Source organism: Cynara cardunculus (genome assembly GCF_001531365.2).
Source record: "Cynara cardunculus var. scolymus isolate 2C chromosome LG 10, CcrdV1, whole genome shotgun sequence".
Taxonomy (NCBI): domain Eukaryota; kingdom Viridiplantae; phylum Streptophyta; class Magnoliopsida; order Asterales; family Asteraceae; genus Cynara; species Cynara cardunculus.
The window spans coordinates 11,798,341-11,817,121 of record NC_037537.1 but is presented as its reverse complement, the minus strand read 5'-3'; positions in this window follow the sequence as shown (position 1 = coordinate 11,817,121).

The window sequence follows — 18,781 nt, the reverse complement described above, 5'->3', positions numbered from 1 at the left end:
CATCAGCTTTGGGATCGAACTTTCCAAGTTGGTCGCGGTTGTTGAGAATATAACAAGTACAACCAAATATATGAAGAAAGCTTATGGAAGGCTTTCGTCCATGGAAGAGTTCATAGGCTGTCTTCTTGAATCTTTTTACGATCAGCGATCGATTTTGAGTGAAACAAGAAGTGTTGATAGCTTCAGCCTAGAATTGAGTAGGGAGATGGGATTCGCTGAGCATTGATCGAGCAACCTCAATGATTGTTCTATTTCTTCTTTCAGCGACCCCATTCTGCTGAGGAGTTCTCACAGAGGAGAAGTTGTGAGAGGTTCCCTTGTCCTCAAGAAAGTTATCCATAGTACTGTTTTTGAATTCAGTACTATGGTCACTTTTGATAGATCGTACTTTAACGTTGTTTAGTACTTGTATCTTTTTGATGAACGAAATGATTTCTTCAGGTGCTTCATCCTTGGATCTTAGAAAGAATACCCAAGTATACCTGGCATACTCATCAACAATGTCAAGTATGAACTTCTTTCTAGCTAGGGATTGCACGTTGACTGGACCAAAGAGATCCATGTGCAATAGTTGAAGAGGCGCAATCACTGAATAGATTTGCTTCGACTTGAAGCTTGCTCTTGTGTGTTTTCCTTTTTCACAGGCTGAACAAAGAGATTCCTTTGCAAACGAGTGTTGAAGAAGACTTGTGACAAGATTATTTATTGACAGCTCACTGAGTCTCTTGAAGTTGAGATGAGAGAGCCGTTTGTGCCATAACTAGTTAATATCTGATGAGGCCTTAGAGAAGAAGCAACTATTCTCAGTTATAGGAGTCTTCATGTTGATGATATAAACATTCTCTAGACGAGAACCGGTTAGAGCAACCTTATCATCTTTGTCAAGAACATGACAAGAATTCTTTGATAATTTAACTGTATAATCTTTATCACACAGTTGGCTGATGCTAAAAAGATTGTGCTTCAGTCCTTCAACGTATGCAACGCGTTTGAAAGTTGTTGTACCATTGGATAATATACCAAAGCCTTTGGTGTATCCTTTTCCATTTCCACCGAAGGTTACAGAAGGTCCTCTTTCTTCCTTGAAGTGATATAGAAGAGATATATCTCCAGTCATATGTCTTGAACAACCACTGTCCAGATACCATACGCCTTTGACATCCTGAGCAAGGAAACAAAATAAGAATTGCTATTGGTACCCAGCTATTTGGGTCCAGCTTTGTTAGAGGCTTCATCATCTGATACTGACGAAACAGTATCAGTAGATGGCATCATTAAACTTGAAAAGGTTTGAATGGAAAGAGGAACAACCCTTGATACTACCAAGGTAGTTTCAATGGAAGTTTTCATTGAGTCTGAAGAAGAGACTTTAGTGGTACTGATTACAACGTCTGATGCTGAAGACTTTTCAGCAGGAGTTGTCTTTGCTGAGCCTGAAGAAGAGGCTTCAACGGTTTTCTTCACCATGACTGCAGGAGCAGCGTTTGTCGATGATTTCACCTTAGTTGATTTCTCAGCCTTGGTTACTTTCTTGCACAAAGCTGGTGAACCAGCTTTGGCGGCAGAAGGACACCTACTGGCAACATGTGTTCTTTCACCACAGTGTTTACACTTCCTAAAACTAGGAGTAGCTTTAGGGCCAGGAAGTATCAGACTAGAAGTGGGACTAGCTCCAAGAATTCCCTTCTCATTAGTTCTAGGAGGAACTTTTGAGGAATTGGATTTCTTAGGTGAAAAGTTCACCTTGAGCTGTGACTTAGATTTCTGATGCGATTCATATTTCCTAGTCCCTGAAGAAGAAGAAGCTTTACAAGCTGAAGGAACAGACCTATATCTATTAGACTTGTTTGACTTCTTGGGAAGGGAAGCTGTGACAATGGATTTACCTTTGTCTTTGCACCCAGAACTCGAAGGAGTTCCTTCAAGATGACTCTCAGTAAAAGAAGAGGACTGAGAGGAAGAAGTGTTGGGAATAGAAGAGACGAAGGTACCAAACTTGAGCATGGACCTGTCTACAACACATTCTTCCTGATCATAGAAAAATCCTAGACCAGTCGTTATCTTGGCAGGGATCTGAGCGTTAATGATCTCAGAGGCCTTGATGGAAGCTTTGCACCACCCTTCAATAGTAGCTTTCTCGGTCTTGAGTTCTGCGATTGTCGCTCACGCTCAGCGATAGCCTTCTCACGTTCAACAGTGATGGCTTGATTTACAATAACCTGATCTTTAAGATTTTCCTCAACAGATGTCAGTTCTTTGATCTTAGAATGACAAATCTTCAATTTCTCTTGAAGATCAACGTTAAGCATCTCAGCTTTCGATTTGCCATTGAGGGCATTGTAAAGGTCAACCGTCAGTGTATCTTGTGTAGAAAGACTACAAGAAGAGGGTTCATTCAGGAAACATACTTGAGTAGAAGAAGAAGATGGCTCAGAGGAGGTAGACGCTTCAGAAGATCCTTCATCAGCATTAATGGCCATCAAGCAGACGTAGGCTTTATCCTCTTGGTCTGAAGATGATTCATCAAATGATTCAGCCCAGTCATGCTCTTCAGCAATAAGGCCTTTAGCCTTTCGCTGGTTGTTCTTCATCTTCTTGTATTTCTCCTTCAGTTTTAAGTATTTTTCATCTTTGGTCCTGAAGGAGGAAGGAGCTTTAGAAGATGGCGTCACAGTCTTCTTTGATCTGCATTCACCTGCAAAATGTTCGGGCCGATGATAGTTGTAGCAGACAGTTGAAGCCTTGTCTATTCTTTCAGACTTTGGCTTCTCCCTGAGGGATAGCTGAGGAGACCTGCGAAAGTTGCTCTTACTGGCAAACCTCCTAAAGTCAGGAGTGCCAGGGACTCATCAAAATCTGTTAAATCAGATTCTGGAATTTCCTCAGAAGAATCTACCTCCGTGATGACCACGGGAGGTAGAGAAGAAACGAAAGGGGTAAAAGAAGTTTCAACTGAAGAAGCTTCAAATATCAAAGCTGAATGAGAGCTTTTCATTTCCTTGGATTCTCTTACAAGATTCCTTTTCAGTTGACGAGATTACTCATTACGTTAAGCAGAATCCTGTATAAGGTAGAAAGAGAAAGAGTGGACATGTCATTTGACATCTTGAGACACATGGAAAAGGTGTCCCAAGACTCAGGAAGGCATTCTAGAAACTTAGTCAAAGTTTCAAAATTAGAATATTCCCTGCCAACAGCCCTAAGATCAATAAGAAGGCAGTTAAATCTTTGATGTACTTCAGACAGCGTCTCAGGCTTTCCACAGAGAAAGCTTTCATACTGTCTTACTAGATTGATCTTTCTAGTCTCTTGAACCTGAGTGGTTCATTCATATTGGACACAGAGTGTCTCCCATACAGATTTAGAAGATTTGAGTTTCATCACTGAGTGATAGATCTCATCAAGAAGGGGCATAGCTATTATAGACCGATCACGCATGTCTATAGCTATCTTATTCTTGTCCTCATTGCTCCACTGATGTGGAAACTTTGGAATCTGCCGTTCAGGAATCACAGCAGTCGTAACTATTGCTGGAACAGCCGGAGCAATAGCAAATGGAATATATGGTCCATTTTCTATGTAATGTGGAATTTCACGATCCACACCTTCCAGAAAAAGGGACATCCGGTTCTTCCAGAGACTAAAGTTGTCACGGACAAACCAGGGAGTTTTGGCAAGAGTGCCATTATCTTGTGTGTGTTTGCAATTTGTAAAGCCATTTGTAAGCAGTAAAGTTATTTAAGAAGAGATAAATTAGTACAGAAAAATAGCTAAACACAAGGAAAGAAGGAAAACACTACTCTGATACCACTTGTTGGTCCCGTAAGGGTCTACAAGAAGAGAAACAGTTTGTAGAAGGGGGAGGGGATGAATACAAACACAATATTTTCAAATTTAAAATATATATTGATAGAGAAGATCAATACATATTTTACCAGATTGTTTGCAGAAAGATAAGGTAATAAAAACCTATCTAAACAATCTTTGGTTACACACAAAGCTTTAGCAATTACAAGAAAAGAAGTTGCTAAAAGAAAGATCCTTTACTTAAGCTAGAAAATGCTTGAAGTAAGAATTAGGTTAGAGAGAGGGATATGCTCTCTCTGCATGGAGAAGAAACACTTCTATTTATACCCAGTGCATTAAATGTCCATTTAATGCAATATGGTAGGTTTAGAGTGCGTGTCAAGCCTTAATAGGAAGGCTTGTCCTTTGTTACAGTAAATAGTACAGAAGCACTATTTATGAACAGACATCCTTACCTAAAGTTGGTGGACAAAGAGTCGACTAGTTGGCTCCGTACCGTACTAACTTTCGTAAGGGTATCGGTTTTGTCCTTTGTGTGCACAAGGACAATACAACAACAATCGTGCTAAGCAAGCTTCCTTTGATCGCTGAATGCTGGAATGACCTGAAGGTCTCATCATCATTCGCTGAAGCTTGAGCAGTCTTCAAACATATGTAGACAGATTTGTAATCACTGAATACCGCTTCAGATCACGTACTCGCCGGTCTCTAATCTTCGGTTTCAGTCTTCGACGTTTGTTGAAGGTTCTTTGGTGTGAGTGTTGTCTTCTTGAAGTATTGTTGTCTCTGATAGATTTACAATGCAAGTTCTTCAGTGATCACTGAACATACTCAGTGAAGATCGCTGGAACTGAAAATACAGAAACACAAATACAATGTATAAGTGAAAAGGGATTATCATCAAATTACTATGAGAGAGGATCAACAAGATTTATCTTTAAAACTCTGAAATTCCCTAGTTCGAACTTCTTACACTTATAATTATTAGATTCAGAACTCTTAGCTATCGTATTTCAAATTTGTCCTTAAAACTATGAAATTCCCTAGTTCAGACCTCTGACTTAGAATTCTTAGTTATAGAACTCTTAACTATTGCATTTCGAATTTCTTCTTAAAACTCTGAAATATCCCAATTCAGACTTCATATGGCTCAAATTTGTACAACATAGAACTCTAAACTATTGTTCCTCAGAGTTATCTTGAAACTCTGTAAAACTCTGGTTCAGACTTTTCAGAGTTATCTTGAAACTGTGTTGTCGAAAAGTCTAGATTGAGGTTTTTTAGAGTTATCTTGAAACTCTGGAAAATAGTGGTTTAGACTTCTGAAAAGTTGTTTCTAACTAAGTATACATGGTTCTCAGATCTCTGAACATGAACTATTCAGAGTTATTCGCAACTCTGGAAAAACATGAAATTCAGATTTACTTCTAGTATAAGAACATGAAGAGAAATATCCTTATCCCTTTACCTCAACAAATCTTGTTATGAACAAAATCTTAAATAAACTTGTCTATTATCAAGGGGGAGCAATTAGCTTGGAAAATCTCTCACAATTATTATCTATGAATTTAAAAAATCTAGATAACATCAGACTTAAGTTTTTCAGAGTTTCTTAGCTCTGGATTTCATAGATCTGAACAATTATCTTTTAGATTTCCTCTATAAATACTTACATCACATGAAAGAAGAACAACTTTCATGGTTGATAAAATCTTTTCTGAAATGTTCAAACCACTTCTGTAATCCAAAATGTTTTTCATGATTTCAAGAAGTTGGGTTTTCAAACAAGTCTTAGGTCTTCAGGGTTCCTTAACTTTGAACAATGCTAACTCTGAAAATTGCTCATTCAGAGTTATACACTTGCACTCAAAGTTTTTACTTGTGTAAATTCTCATTCCTACTATGAACTATCTCATGTCGAGTGCCACATGTTTTATTTCTATTGGAGCAGTTATTACCATGTCTCTAAATTCCCATTAATCGATGGTAATACGCCCATTTGATTCTAAGTCAGCACGCCTAATGATGTGATTAAAGTCTATAATCATCCACGTGTCACTCTACCAGAAAATGTTTCATATTCTAATCAATTCAAAACTAATATATTGTCATTCATTTATCCTTTCGCCTACAAGAACTCTCATATGAACCTGTAAACTTGCCTTCAAGAACTCCTTGAGCAAAACCTGACTTCGAACTCTCAAACCTTCATCAATCGCACAAATGCCTCACTCCCACTCGAACATCCAGAAATCCATCCACACCACCAAAACTTGTTTCGAACCATCTTCCTCATCGAACTCTAACAATGAGGTCAACCAGGGTACTTCAATCATGGTTGGCAACATTGAAGTGTCTCTGAACCAACATGTGTCTCTTCCTTTGGCACAAAATGTCTCATCTTTTCACACTACATATGATGACCTAGCCCCTGTTGTGAACCCAAATGATGAAGAGCACCAACCTAAAGACCCACAACCTGCACCAATCACCCCTGTACCTGCTGGAGTTACAAAAGGAAGTAGGTGATGCTTGTGGAAATCACCCCACCCACTGTTGCCATGTCAAGAGCAAACCAGGTGTCTGACCTAAGCAAGGTTGTGCTACCAGAATTTGAGTATGAGGTTATCAAGGTGAACAACAATGCTTTGAACCTCAAGTCTGGGAAGTTCAAGAGGATGTTTACAAAAAGGTATGATATGCCCCTCCAATATCTTCAACAATGGTCGAAATACTTTTCCTATGATAAAGAAAAAGAAGAACTGGTTTTAATGGTGGGAGGGTACTCTTTCTCACTAAATCTGGATCTCATGAGAAAGATGCTCTCTCTACCTGGAAAAGATGAGGTATTGGGCAAACCTGACTTTGATGAACTGCCCTTTCAAGACAAAATGTTTCAAGACTTCGTCTCTTTGGACTACAAGGATTCCCTGCCTCTATTGAGCAACTTTAGGAGGAAGGCCCTACCTCCTGTGTGGTATTGCCTTTCCGCTTGTGTCAACAAGTGCCTATCAACAAAGGCATCAAGTCTAGACCAGGCCTCAAAGAAACTCTGAAGATCATCCATGGTTTGGCATTTAACATGCAATATGACTATGCCTCCTTGTTCATGGAAGAAATAAAAGGATATATCGCAAAACCCCCTCGCTACATTCCATTTCAAAGATTCTTTCAACTATGTGTCAATGGGGCTTTGCATCTGGAATCAAGGATACCAAGTAGAGAGGAGGAAGAGATCGCTCCACACTTCATCATGGACTCTCTCAGGTTATCTACTGTCCCGCTTTATGCATTTACAAATCACATGCCCCTCCCCATGGAGCTAAGGGCATATATTAGGTATGATAATGAGGTTCTAGTTGATTACTGTGCTTCAATGGGACTGCCAGAACTAACAAACCCTAGCCAAGAATCAACCCCCATAGGATTTGAGTGCTAAGAGGGAAATGAAATGAAGAGTGATGGTAGCAGAGGTAAAAATCAAAGAGAGGCTGTGAGATCATGGTCAAAAGAAAAAGAGGACCCTGCCCCATCCACAAAAAGTCGGGCACCCACATCTTCTGTCTCTCTACACTTCTTGGTGAGAGATATTGAAATAGGTAGTGATCCCATGCCACAAATTGATATAACCCTACCATGCCAATCACCTCCTTCTCAAAAAGGAGGTGTTTCAACAATACTCTTAGGGCAAGCAGCACATATACCATTGGCTCCTCATTTGGAGGAGGTCAACGTTGAAACAGAGGGACATATGTCCCCTCATCACATTCCTTTTCTACACATGGAGTCTGAGAGTCCATCTCAGTTGATCTTACTACAATACCTCAATCTGCATTTCTTTCTAACACTAGCACAAGTCTTTCTGACTTACCCACACAGATTGTGTGTCAATCTGTCTCAATACATATAAACATTCCTTTTGGAATGATCAAGGATTGGGTGGGATTCCTTGTGGGATGAACATCAACAAATTCCAATACATAAGTACATTTTTTGTACATGATGAGTTAGTCACATCAACAGGCTAACCCACAACCAGTATGCGTTTGCAAACATGATCATTTGTTGATCCTGGTTTCCTATCAACAATAGTAAAAAAAACAGAGTCTAACAACTTCACTGACTATTGTAAGAGTGAATTTGAAAAGATTCACACAAAAATCAACGAACTGACAGCTCAACAACAAATAAGGGGTTTGAGGCTTGGGTGGACACACTGGAGGAGAATTTAGGAGAGAGAGGATATTTGGCCTTAACAGCTTTATCCTCTTATAGAAACCAACTAGAATTTGTAAAGAACAAGGACGATACAAACCAAATCACCCTAACCAACTTGGCATCAAATTATGTTTCTAAAAAGGAGTTCTAAGTGTTTCACTGCTGCATTCTCAAGAACTTTGAGATTTTGTCTCACAAAATGATTGTGATGTAGGCTCAAACCCAAGCCACCATAGTAAGCCACCTCACAAACCTTATGCATTCCCACATGGATCATCCCTAAACACAAGACCAAACACAAAAATCTAGCCAACCCCCAGTGATCCATCTGCTTCCACAAACAACCCCATCCCTGCCATTCCCAATGCCTACATGCCCAATACAGAGAACTTTGCCACTGCAGCCCAGTACAATGAACTCAAAGAAGATTTAGTAGATCAAAGGTACATGACTATACTCATCTATAGGGATATACAGAATATAAACCGCAAGGAGCAGGTTGGCTCCTCTAAATGAAAGCATGATGATAAGAATGATTCTGATGATCATGAGGAGGAGAAGGGGAAGAGGTTATGGCTGGAGGAGCCCTGCTGAATTGAATAATGAGGCGAAGGGGAAACTGAGGGAGAAATTCAAGGAGAAAATGGGGGGATACAAGAAGACGTTGAGGCTAAAAAAGAAATTAAGGTTGAGGATATGGAGGTAGAAGAAGTTGTTGTTGAAACAGAAACAAGGGTTGTTGATGAAGCGATGACAGAAACAAAAGCAGTACCAAATGATAAACTAGAGGACAAACATGAGGAATTTTTATCAAACTCATGTCTTGCAATTATACCCTATATTCCATTATTCAAAAAAATTCATTCTTTTATTATTTCCAAGAACAGAGCAACAAGAAGAAGAACCTGAAGTTCAAACTTCAGAAGAAGATGTAGTATTTGATGATGAACTCGAAATCTATAAGAACGATGGAACCATAGTCTTCTTTGAGAACTTAAATCATATGTTCTTAACAGACCATGTGGAGAAGGTGCTATTCAGAATGAAGTTGATGGCAAGTGGCCTGGAGAAGTCCAAATTATGTAGTATGAGATGATCAACAGGCTAAGAAGAAAAAGCGCTGAAATGAACCTGGATAGTCCAATAGCCCAAGTAGTTGAATTCCATTGCAACTCATTTGATGATGTGAACTATTTGGATCTACAAGTTATAAGAGCTGACAATTGTATTTATCAAATATCCAGTGTCGACTTCTCAAGGCAAAAGCTTTTAGGACTAAATGTTCTTGCTAAGTTTTTTTCCAAAAAGCAGATATTTCTTGGGCTAAATTGCAGCCAAGGAGGACCATCGGGATATACATAAGGAATCTCAAGTTGCTGTGGATCTAAAGCTTCCAAGGATTAATGGTGAAGATCCTCTTTCTATAACATTTCAAAACAGCCTTCTACTTGGAAAATTATCAAACATACAACAACCAAAGTACTACTTCAAAACATTCTCAAAGAAGTGTATTATGAAGGTCACCAAATCGCCTTTATTCACATCTGAAGTACTAACAACTTTCTCAAAGAAATGGAAGACATTTCAACATCTCAAGTTGAAGTTAAGAAGAAATTCATAGAAGAGATTCAATCTAGATTGAAGCTAAAAGAATTGGTCAGAAAATGTCTAAGCTTGGTGATCAAAGAAGAAAACTCTAAGAAGGCCCTAGCCAAGGATGTATTCCTTCTTTATGAGTACTATGTTACACCAATATGAAGGAAGTTGTTCAAGAGCATGTGCAAAAGGAATAAAGTCCACTAGATCTGGATGAATGGTTCCTTGAATTCAAATTCTTGAATCTTTTCATGACAGAAGAAGAGTTCATAGTAATCCACTATGTGGATTCATTCACAAGGAAGTCTGCAAACTTCAAGAGGGAATATGAAGCCTTTATAAACAAGATTGGAAAGCCAAGAAGAGATGTATACTCTAAACTACCAATCACAAAGATGGTGGATGTCAAGCAGAGAACATGGAGGAGCATTGTCTACCAAGTCTTTGCAGTAGAAAGGGAAGATAAAAGAATCTATGAGTTTTCTAAAGCAGATTTTCCATTTATTCATCTTCAAGACTTGCTTCAACTCTACATTAAGTTAGCCCCCTTTGAAGATAAAGTTGCTAAGTTCAGAAAGGGACTCACAACTATTACACATGGCATACTCAAGGCTACATTATGGGGAGGAATGGTAGAATTCCAACTTGCATTAACTTTGAAAAGGGATACAATGTTCTTAATGCCTCTAGCCACAAGCCTAGGGGAATTGGAAAACTATCACATAGGCACTGTAGTGTGTGATCCACGAGGATAATCTGTAAGAACCTGCATGGAAGTTTTTATTCAGAATGTATCACATGCACAAATACAACTCTAGTATTAGAAAAGAGGTTGTGCAAAAGACCCAGGATAATTTCCCATGCAGACTGGCCAAAGGTGAAGAAGCTAGTGATTTGGATGAGAAAGATTGAATCATAGATTACATATAGGGAGATCATTACTGAGAAATACATTCCAATCCTTATGGATAGAAGATTCAAACTTTGAAGCAAAGGGGGAGATTGAAAGTATATGAAGATTACTCCAAAATTGACCAAGGATAAAAGTCTGAAGAGTTGACTTTAGACTTCTGCATCGCAAGAGTTAAAGAGTTTCGAGTCAAGAAAATCATACAAGTCTAACTTTGTAAAACTTATCTTCAGATCTTTGTATTAGAAGACTTCAGAGTTTGGGTAACAATATCTTTTATGCGCCCAAGTGTAAAGTCTAAAGAGTTGATCTTCAGAGTTATTCAAGAGAGAACTTGAAGAGCGTACAAGTGTTAATCTGAAGCGAAGTCTGAAGACCTTGAGTTCAGAGTTATTCTAACCATGAACGAGAGGATTATGCCTATCCTGGAAATAAATTATTTGCGATAGATATTACATTTCCAAGTTTATAGGATTTGTTTCTTTATCTAAATAGATTAGTTATTCTTTATTTATTATACAGGATTCTAGTCTATTCTTTACAATTCTTATTACGTTCATTCATTGCAAGCAGATTGCTCTGCACAATCAGTCTTTGATTCAATAAAGTAAAACCTTTGGCTATTCTTCTGTTCATACTTTGTTCTTATTGTTATTTGTTTAGGATTGAATTTAGATGTTAATTGTATTCATTCTTGAAAGTCTATATTTGTATTTCTAGAAAGTTTGACTTTGTCTTTCTTGTTTGACTTTGACTTGTGTATTCTAGTTTGACCTATAAATAGGTCTTGTAAGGGAGTTTTAGAGAGATAAGGAGCCTAATTGTCTTATTACGTGTAATAGAGAGTTTTAGAGGAATAATACTATCATTGACTAGTTGACTTTTTCTCTTTAAACTCGTCCTATGAAGATTGGCATTTATCTTGATGTTCTTAATGATTCTTGAAGATTGATTGAAGAAGTGAGACTATTAATTGTTATCAGAGCAGATTTGCAGTGAAATTATTTGAAAAAATCATCAAAAGTTGCATATTTTTCTTGAATATTCTTAACATGTTCTTGAGTGTTCTTTATCATTTTTCATAAATCTCTACTCAAATCTTTCATTTTTGGTGTTTGTAGGTTAAAATGATGATCGTTGTGTGCGTTTTTGGATTGTGAATCTTTTATTCACTAGATTTCGTGTTTTGATCATTAGTTTTAAAGATTTAATGAAATTTGTGGTTTCTGAAAATTTTGTGTTCTTGTTCAATAACTCATAAAATCTGGATTTTGATGTTGAAAATTTTGTGTTTGTGGTGAGTTTAATTCGGATACTGGCTTATACTTTGTCTTAGCCGTTGATCACAGCCATTCCCGGATACCTTTATAGCCGGACTCAACAATTCTCGGACGAAGACTTAACCATTTTTCAAGCTACCTTGGACACCCCTTTAGCCGGATTCACATCATTCTCGGTCATAGGCTTGCTCGAGTTCATGTCTTAGTCGCATCACTCTTTGTCCGGATTGCTACCATCCTCGGTCACCATTGTATCCGGAGATTACTTCCTCGCATACCAGTTTAGCCGGATTCAGCCATCCTCGGTCATAGGCTTGACCGAGTTACTCTCTTCCTCGCACACATCTCTATCCGGAGTCTTCCATTCCCGGACACCACATTATCCGGATTCAAGTCATTCCTCGGAAACAGGTTGTCCGATTTGGCCATCCTCGAATACAAGTCTAGCCGAGCTTAGTCTTTCTCAGATCACCCTCTGTCCGGATTTCCTTTTCCTTGCACAACAAGTCACCCGGAGATCACCATGTACGAACATCACCCTGTCCCGATTTGATCATCCTCGGCCAAAGTTAACCAAATTCAAGTTTTTCTCGGTCACTTCATTGGACACAAGGCTGTCCAGATTCACTTTTCTCGGTCAATACTTAGCCGATTTGTAGCCTAACTCGGTCACATTTTGACCGAGCTCAACCTATATGGACTCTCTCTTTGGTCATAAACAAGTTTTGTCTTGAAACTTATCGAGTTTTATACCCATTCTTGGACAACCCCTTGTCCGAGCTCGGGCTCCTTGATCAACTTCTAGTATTCCTTAGTCAATCTTTTGTCCGAGTTCAACTTTCCTCATTTTTCTTAACCAGCCTTGTCCGAGCTTACATTTTCTGTCTTTTATTACTTTTTCGTCCAAATTACATATTCCTTGTCCGAATTTCACCAAGTTACCCACTGTTTTGTCAGTGTTTTCATTGCCCGAGTTTAGTCTATAACTTGAGTAGTTTTTGACTGTTTTTCTTTACTGTGTCCGTTTTTTTCTGAGTGAGATTTTGGTGAGATAATTTTGGAAAGTGATTCTTTAATCGATTTCGTATACTGCATAGATTCTTTTTGATCAATCGTGAATTTTAAATGACATTATTCTTTGGGAACAAAAATAAGGATTTGAAAGAAAAGATTTTTTGCAACACACCAGTTACCGAACCACAATTAAAGGAAAGATCTTAAGCTAAATTTCAAGTTCAACCTCAACAAAATATGGGTTACATATATATATATATATATATTTACCATCAAAAGATAAGTTTTATATCAACATTTACATTTGAAGAGCCGAAAGTATTCATCGGGAAAATAAAGACTTCAACCCGAAAAGAGTGACAAATACTATCCAAAAACATAACTACCGTATACCAAAATATGACGGTCCTCGATTCCAACACGAACCATCAACGATCTACGACTTTCCCTTTACTCTTAGCTTCTTTTCCTGAAAGGTTTACCACTAAAAGGATAAGCTAACAAAGCTTAGTGWGTTTAAATRRATRTCATGCACATTATGACTCATGTAAGTACATTTATAAGAAAAATCTAGAAGTATAAGAGTCAATATTTATCAAAAGCAGGTGTTAACGAGAAATAGAATTTCAAGGAAATAACAAAGGCAATCAAATGAATTTATAACACAAACACTTCAATAATCAAAATCACGCTATGCACAATTAGTACATTAACCAACAATTTAAGTCTAAAACAATAGACAATTATTAGGCTTGACTGACCAATCCGTATTCGTCCACTCTCGGATGGTGTACAAACCCTCTACTCATCTTCCTGCAATAACCATCCTCCATCCCGGACAGATGAGTAGGGACAGCCCCTCCGGTTGTCTCACCCGGATCCAAAGGTGTCCGACAATCGGCGCCCAACACATAAACAATATTAGGACCAAAATTGATCTTAATTATTCTAAAAGTATAATCAAGTAATCGGGGCCAAGGATGGAAGATCTGAAGATGTTGTTGTGCTAAAATGACTAAGTCTGGAAAACGACCAGAGCCCCTCTAGACGACCAGAGCCTCTTGTTGTAAAGACCAGAGCCTCTGGACTCTAAGTCCTTCAGGACCAGAGCCCCTCTGGTTGTATAGAAATGTCCCTCTAGACTCTAAATCCTTCAAGACCAGAGCCCCTCTTGTTGTATAAAAATATCCCTCTGGACTCTAAGTCCTTAAAGACCAGAGCCCTTCTGGTTGTATATAGAAATGTCCCTCCGGACTCTAAGTCCTTCAAGACCAGAGCCCCTCTGGTTGTATAGAAATGTCCCTCTGGACTCTAAGTCCTTCAAGACCAGAGCCCCTCTGGTTGTATAGACCAGAGCCTCTCTGGACGACCAGAGCCTCTCTGGACGACCAGAGCCTCTCGTTGTATAGACCAGAGCCTCTGGACTCTAAGTCCTTCAGGACCAGAGCCCCTCTGGTCGATCTATCCTCTGGTTGGTCTATCCTCTGGTTGGTCTATCCTCTGGTTGGTCTATCCTCTTGTTGGTCTATCCTCTAGTTGGTCTATCCTTTGGATCTTGAAGGATGAAGCTTATCCTGTTTTCGATAAAGATTATTTCCTTGTTTATAGGATTTAAATATCATGTAAATATTGTCTATATAAGGAGTGATATAGGCATAGAATAAAAGTAACCATGAAACAACAATTATGAATGCAATATGGGTAACACATGCACCTATAGAGCACATAATACGCATATATCCAAGTAAACAATAGAATTCGGTTGAATTAAACCGAATGTCAAACCGAGTGGTCGAATCCCATTTCCAAATCAAAGTTGGAAAACCACCTCCAAGATTTCCATACAAGCTCAAACAATCCCTGGAAGATATATTCAAAGTCTCATTAGTGAAGCACAACAAGAACTCACTCAAACCTTATTTCGATTAAGGTACTCTACTTTGAATTTCAATATAAATACTCAACTTGCAGAGCTGTTTTACCCTTTTAAAACTCAAAATCACCAATTCAGATCTAAAGACAATTTGTAGCCCTTTCTCTTACCTTTCTAAGGCCTATTTATTCCTAGTTTCGAATTTTCTATGATTTTCCAAAAACAGGGCTGTAATCATCCTATCAAATGCTCAAAACACTCGTTTTCCTCCAAAACATTACCAATACTAGCCCAATAAGTTCCAAATTCATAGTTTCACTTATTTTTACCAAATTCCACAATAAATCAATGATAAACCATAATTATAACAACAATTTCTACTATTTTCATTGTATCTCAAATTGACTCCTAAAAGTCAACACTTGTTCTTGAGCTAACATCACAATTTCAAGAAATCTACAATCCATCCTTGGGTTTCACATACTAACTAATAATAACACTTAGTCCTAACATAATTTCTTGATTTCATCTGTAAATCATCACATGCAAGGACTCAAACTCTATGCATGTCATCAAATAAGGATAAATATGAGTTTTACCTTTGATTTATCTATAAATCCTTCAATAATTTTGATAAAACACTTGATTTAGGGATAGATTAACTCCCAAGTGTGTTTAATCGCACCTTAGAACACCAAGACTGATTTTGAGAGAAAACAGGGTTAAAAATGGGCTGATTTGATGACATGCGACTTAAATCCCGAGTTGGGTCGGGTTGACCCGGCTGGGTACCCGTTTTGACCTCTAAACACTAAAAATAATTTGCATAACTTTTTGTTCGGGACTCCGTTTTCGATGAGGTTTTCGCCTACGCGTCCGAAACGAGATAACCTACAAGCTCCAATAAAAAGATTCCATTGTTTGAACCCAATGCTCAAAACCATACCCGAAAAGTCGACATTTTCAACACATAATTAAGCGTATTAGGAAGATGGATGTTACAAATACCTCCTTCTTTTAAGGATTTCGTCCTTGAAATCAAGGTCTCTCAAATAACTCTGGATACTTAGCCTTCATTTCATATTTGTTCTCCCACGTCCAATTAGGACCACGGTGATGCTTCCATTTAACAAGGACCAAATCTACGATCTTGTTTCGTAGATTAACGGTTATTTCATTAAGAATGGCCTTGGGTTCTTCTATGTACCTCAATCTTTTATCCAACTTGACCTCGGCCAAAGGAACGGTCTCCTCATGCTTACCCAAGCATTTCCTTAGATAGCTAAAGTGGAAAACGTCATGAATACCAGAGAGTTCTTCTGGAAACTCCAAACGATAGGCTTGTTTTTCGATACATTCAAGGATTTTAAAGAGTCCAACAAAACGTGGACTCAACTTCCCTTTCTTACCAAACCGTAAAATTCCCTTCCAAGGTGATACTTTCAGCATCATCATATGTCCCACTTCAAACTGAATCGGTCGTCGTCGTTTGTCGGCATAAGATTTCTGTCGATCTTGGGCTGCTTTCATTCTTTCACGTATAACCCGTATCTTATCATGTGTGACTTGAATCAACTCTGGTCCAACCAACACTTTCTCTCCGGTTTCTTGCCAACAGAGAGGCGTACGACACTTACGTCCGTACAAAGCCTCAAAGGGAGCCATGCCGATCGTGGAGTGATAACTATTGTTATACGAGAACTCTATAAGTGGCAAGTGGTAATCCCATCTTCCTCCAAACTCCAAGATACAAGCTCGTAACATATCCTCCATTGTTTGAATCGTGCGCTCTGACTGTCCATCGGTTTAGGGGTGATACGCGGTACTAAGAGCAACACGAGTCCCTAGTTCTCTTTGCATACTAGTCAAAAAATTTGAGGTAAATCGAGAATCACGATCAGAAACTACCTTTAACGGTACACCGTGACGGGCAATTATATCATCGATGTATACTTGTGCCCAATGATCCATAGAATAATCTTCCCGAACCGCGAGAAAATGAGCACTTTTTGTTAACCGGTCCACAATCACCCAAATACTATCGTGTTGACGAGAAGTCTTCGGTAACTTCGTTACGAGGTCCATGGTCAACTCTTCCCATTTCCAGACGGGCACCTCCAAAGGTTGTAAACTACCATAAGGTTTTTGGTGCTCAGCCTTCACTTGCAAACATGTAACGCATCTCTCAACATAACGGCCAATATCTACTTTCATGCCCGACCACCAAAACTCGGTACGCAGATCATGATACATTTTTGTACTGCCGGGATGAACAGACATTCTAGATTTGTGAGCTTCTGCCAGAATAGTCTTTCGCACACCACCAAGTTTTGGCACCCAGATTCGGGATCTAAACACTTTCACGCCACGATTATCTTCCGAGAGAGAATCTACACATTCAACTATCCGTTCAGACTTCACATGTTCAGGTTTTAAAGCCTCAGCTTGCCATCTTCGCAGGTCGTTAATGAGCGTAGACTGTATAAACGTGTGAGTGATTGCGTAACACATATAAGAGACATACGCTTTTCGACTCAAAGCATCCTCCACCACGTTGGCTTTACCAGGATGATAGAGTATTTCACAGTCATAGTCTTTTATTAACTCCATGGCTCTTTGCTGTCTCATATTCAAAGTCTGTTGATCGAAAATGTACTTCAGACTTTTGTGATCCGTGAATAATTGACATTTCGTCCCATAAAGATAATGACGCCATAATTTCAAGGCAAACACTACCGCCGCCAACTCAAGATCATGAGTGGGGTATTTCTTCTCATAGTCCTTCAACTGTCGGGAGGCATACGCAATCACCTTGCCTCGTTGCATCAATACGCAACCCAATCCCAACTTTGACGCATCACTATAGACCACAAAGTCATCATTACCTTCGGGTAAGGCAAGAATCGGAGCGTTCGTCAAACAAGCTTTCAAGAGCTGAAAAGCTTTCTCTTGTTCTTCATTCCATACAAACTTCACAGCTTTGCGAGTGAGTGAAGTAAGGGGAACGACAATATTTGAAAAGTCTTTTATGAATCGTCGGTAATAACCCGCTAATCCAAGAAAACTGCGGATCTCTGAGGCATTCTTCGGTGGTTCCCAATTATGAATTGACTCAATTTTAAATGGATCGACGGAAATACCCTCATCGGAGATCACATGCCCTGGAATTGCACCATTCTGAGCCAGAATTCGCATTTCGAGAACTTGGCATATAATTTCTCTTTTCTTAGTAACTCCAACATCTGACGGAGATGCGTAGCATGATCAATTTCTGACTTAGAATACACAAGTATGTCATCAATGAAGACAATGACAGACTTATCGAGCATAGACTGACATACTCGATTCATCATATCCATGAATGCAGCCGGAGCATTCGTTAGACCAAATGACATTACCAAGAACTCATAGTGTCTGTATCGGGTACGGAAAGCCGTTTTTGGTACATCTTCATCCCGCACCTTGAGCTAATGGTATCCGGATCTCAAATCGATCTTGGAAAAATAACTTGCTCCCTGCAGTTGATCGAACAAATCGTCAATACGAGGTAACGTATATTTATTCTTGATTGTTCCTTTGTTTAACTCGCGGTAATCAATACACATGCAAAATGAACCATCTTTCTTCTTCACGAATAACACCGGAGCACCCCAAGGTGAAGTACTCGGTCGGATGAAACCTTTATCCAGTAATCCCTGTAATTGGCTCATCATTTCCTTCATTTCTGCCGGGGCAAGACGATAGGGTGTCCGTGCAATAGGTGCAGCACCTGGCACAAGGTCAATTCGAAACTCTACTTGCCTGTCCGGTGGTAGACCAGGCAAATCATCAGGAAATACATCCTGAAATTCACATACCACGGGTACATCCTTGGCCAACTTGTTTCTTTCTTTAGTGGCATCTAAAACATATGCCATGAAAGAAGTGCACCCCTTAGATAAATATCAACGAGCTTTGAGTACAGAAATTACCTTGATGTTACCGACCCCTTTTTCTTCGTACACATAAACATAATGTCCTTCACTAACTGGTATTCGGATCATCCGTTGCACGCAAATAATATCCGCCCGATTTGCTACTAAC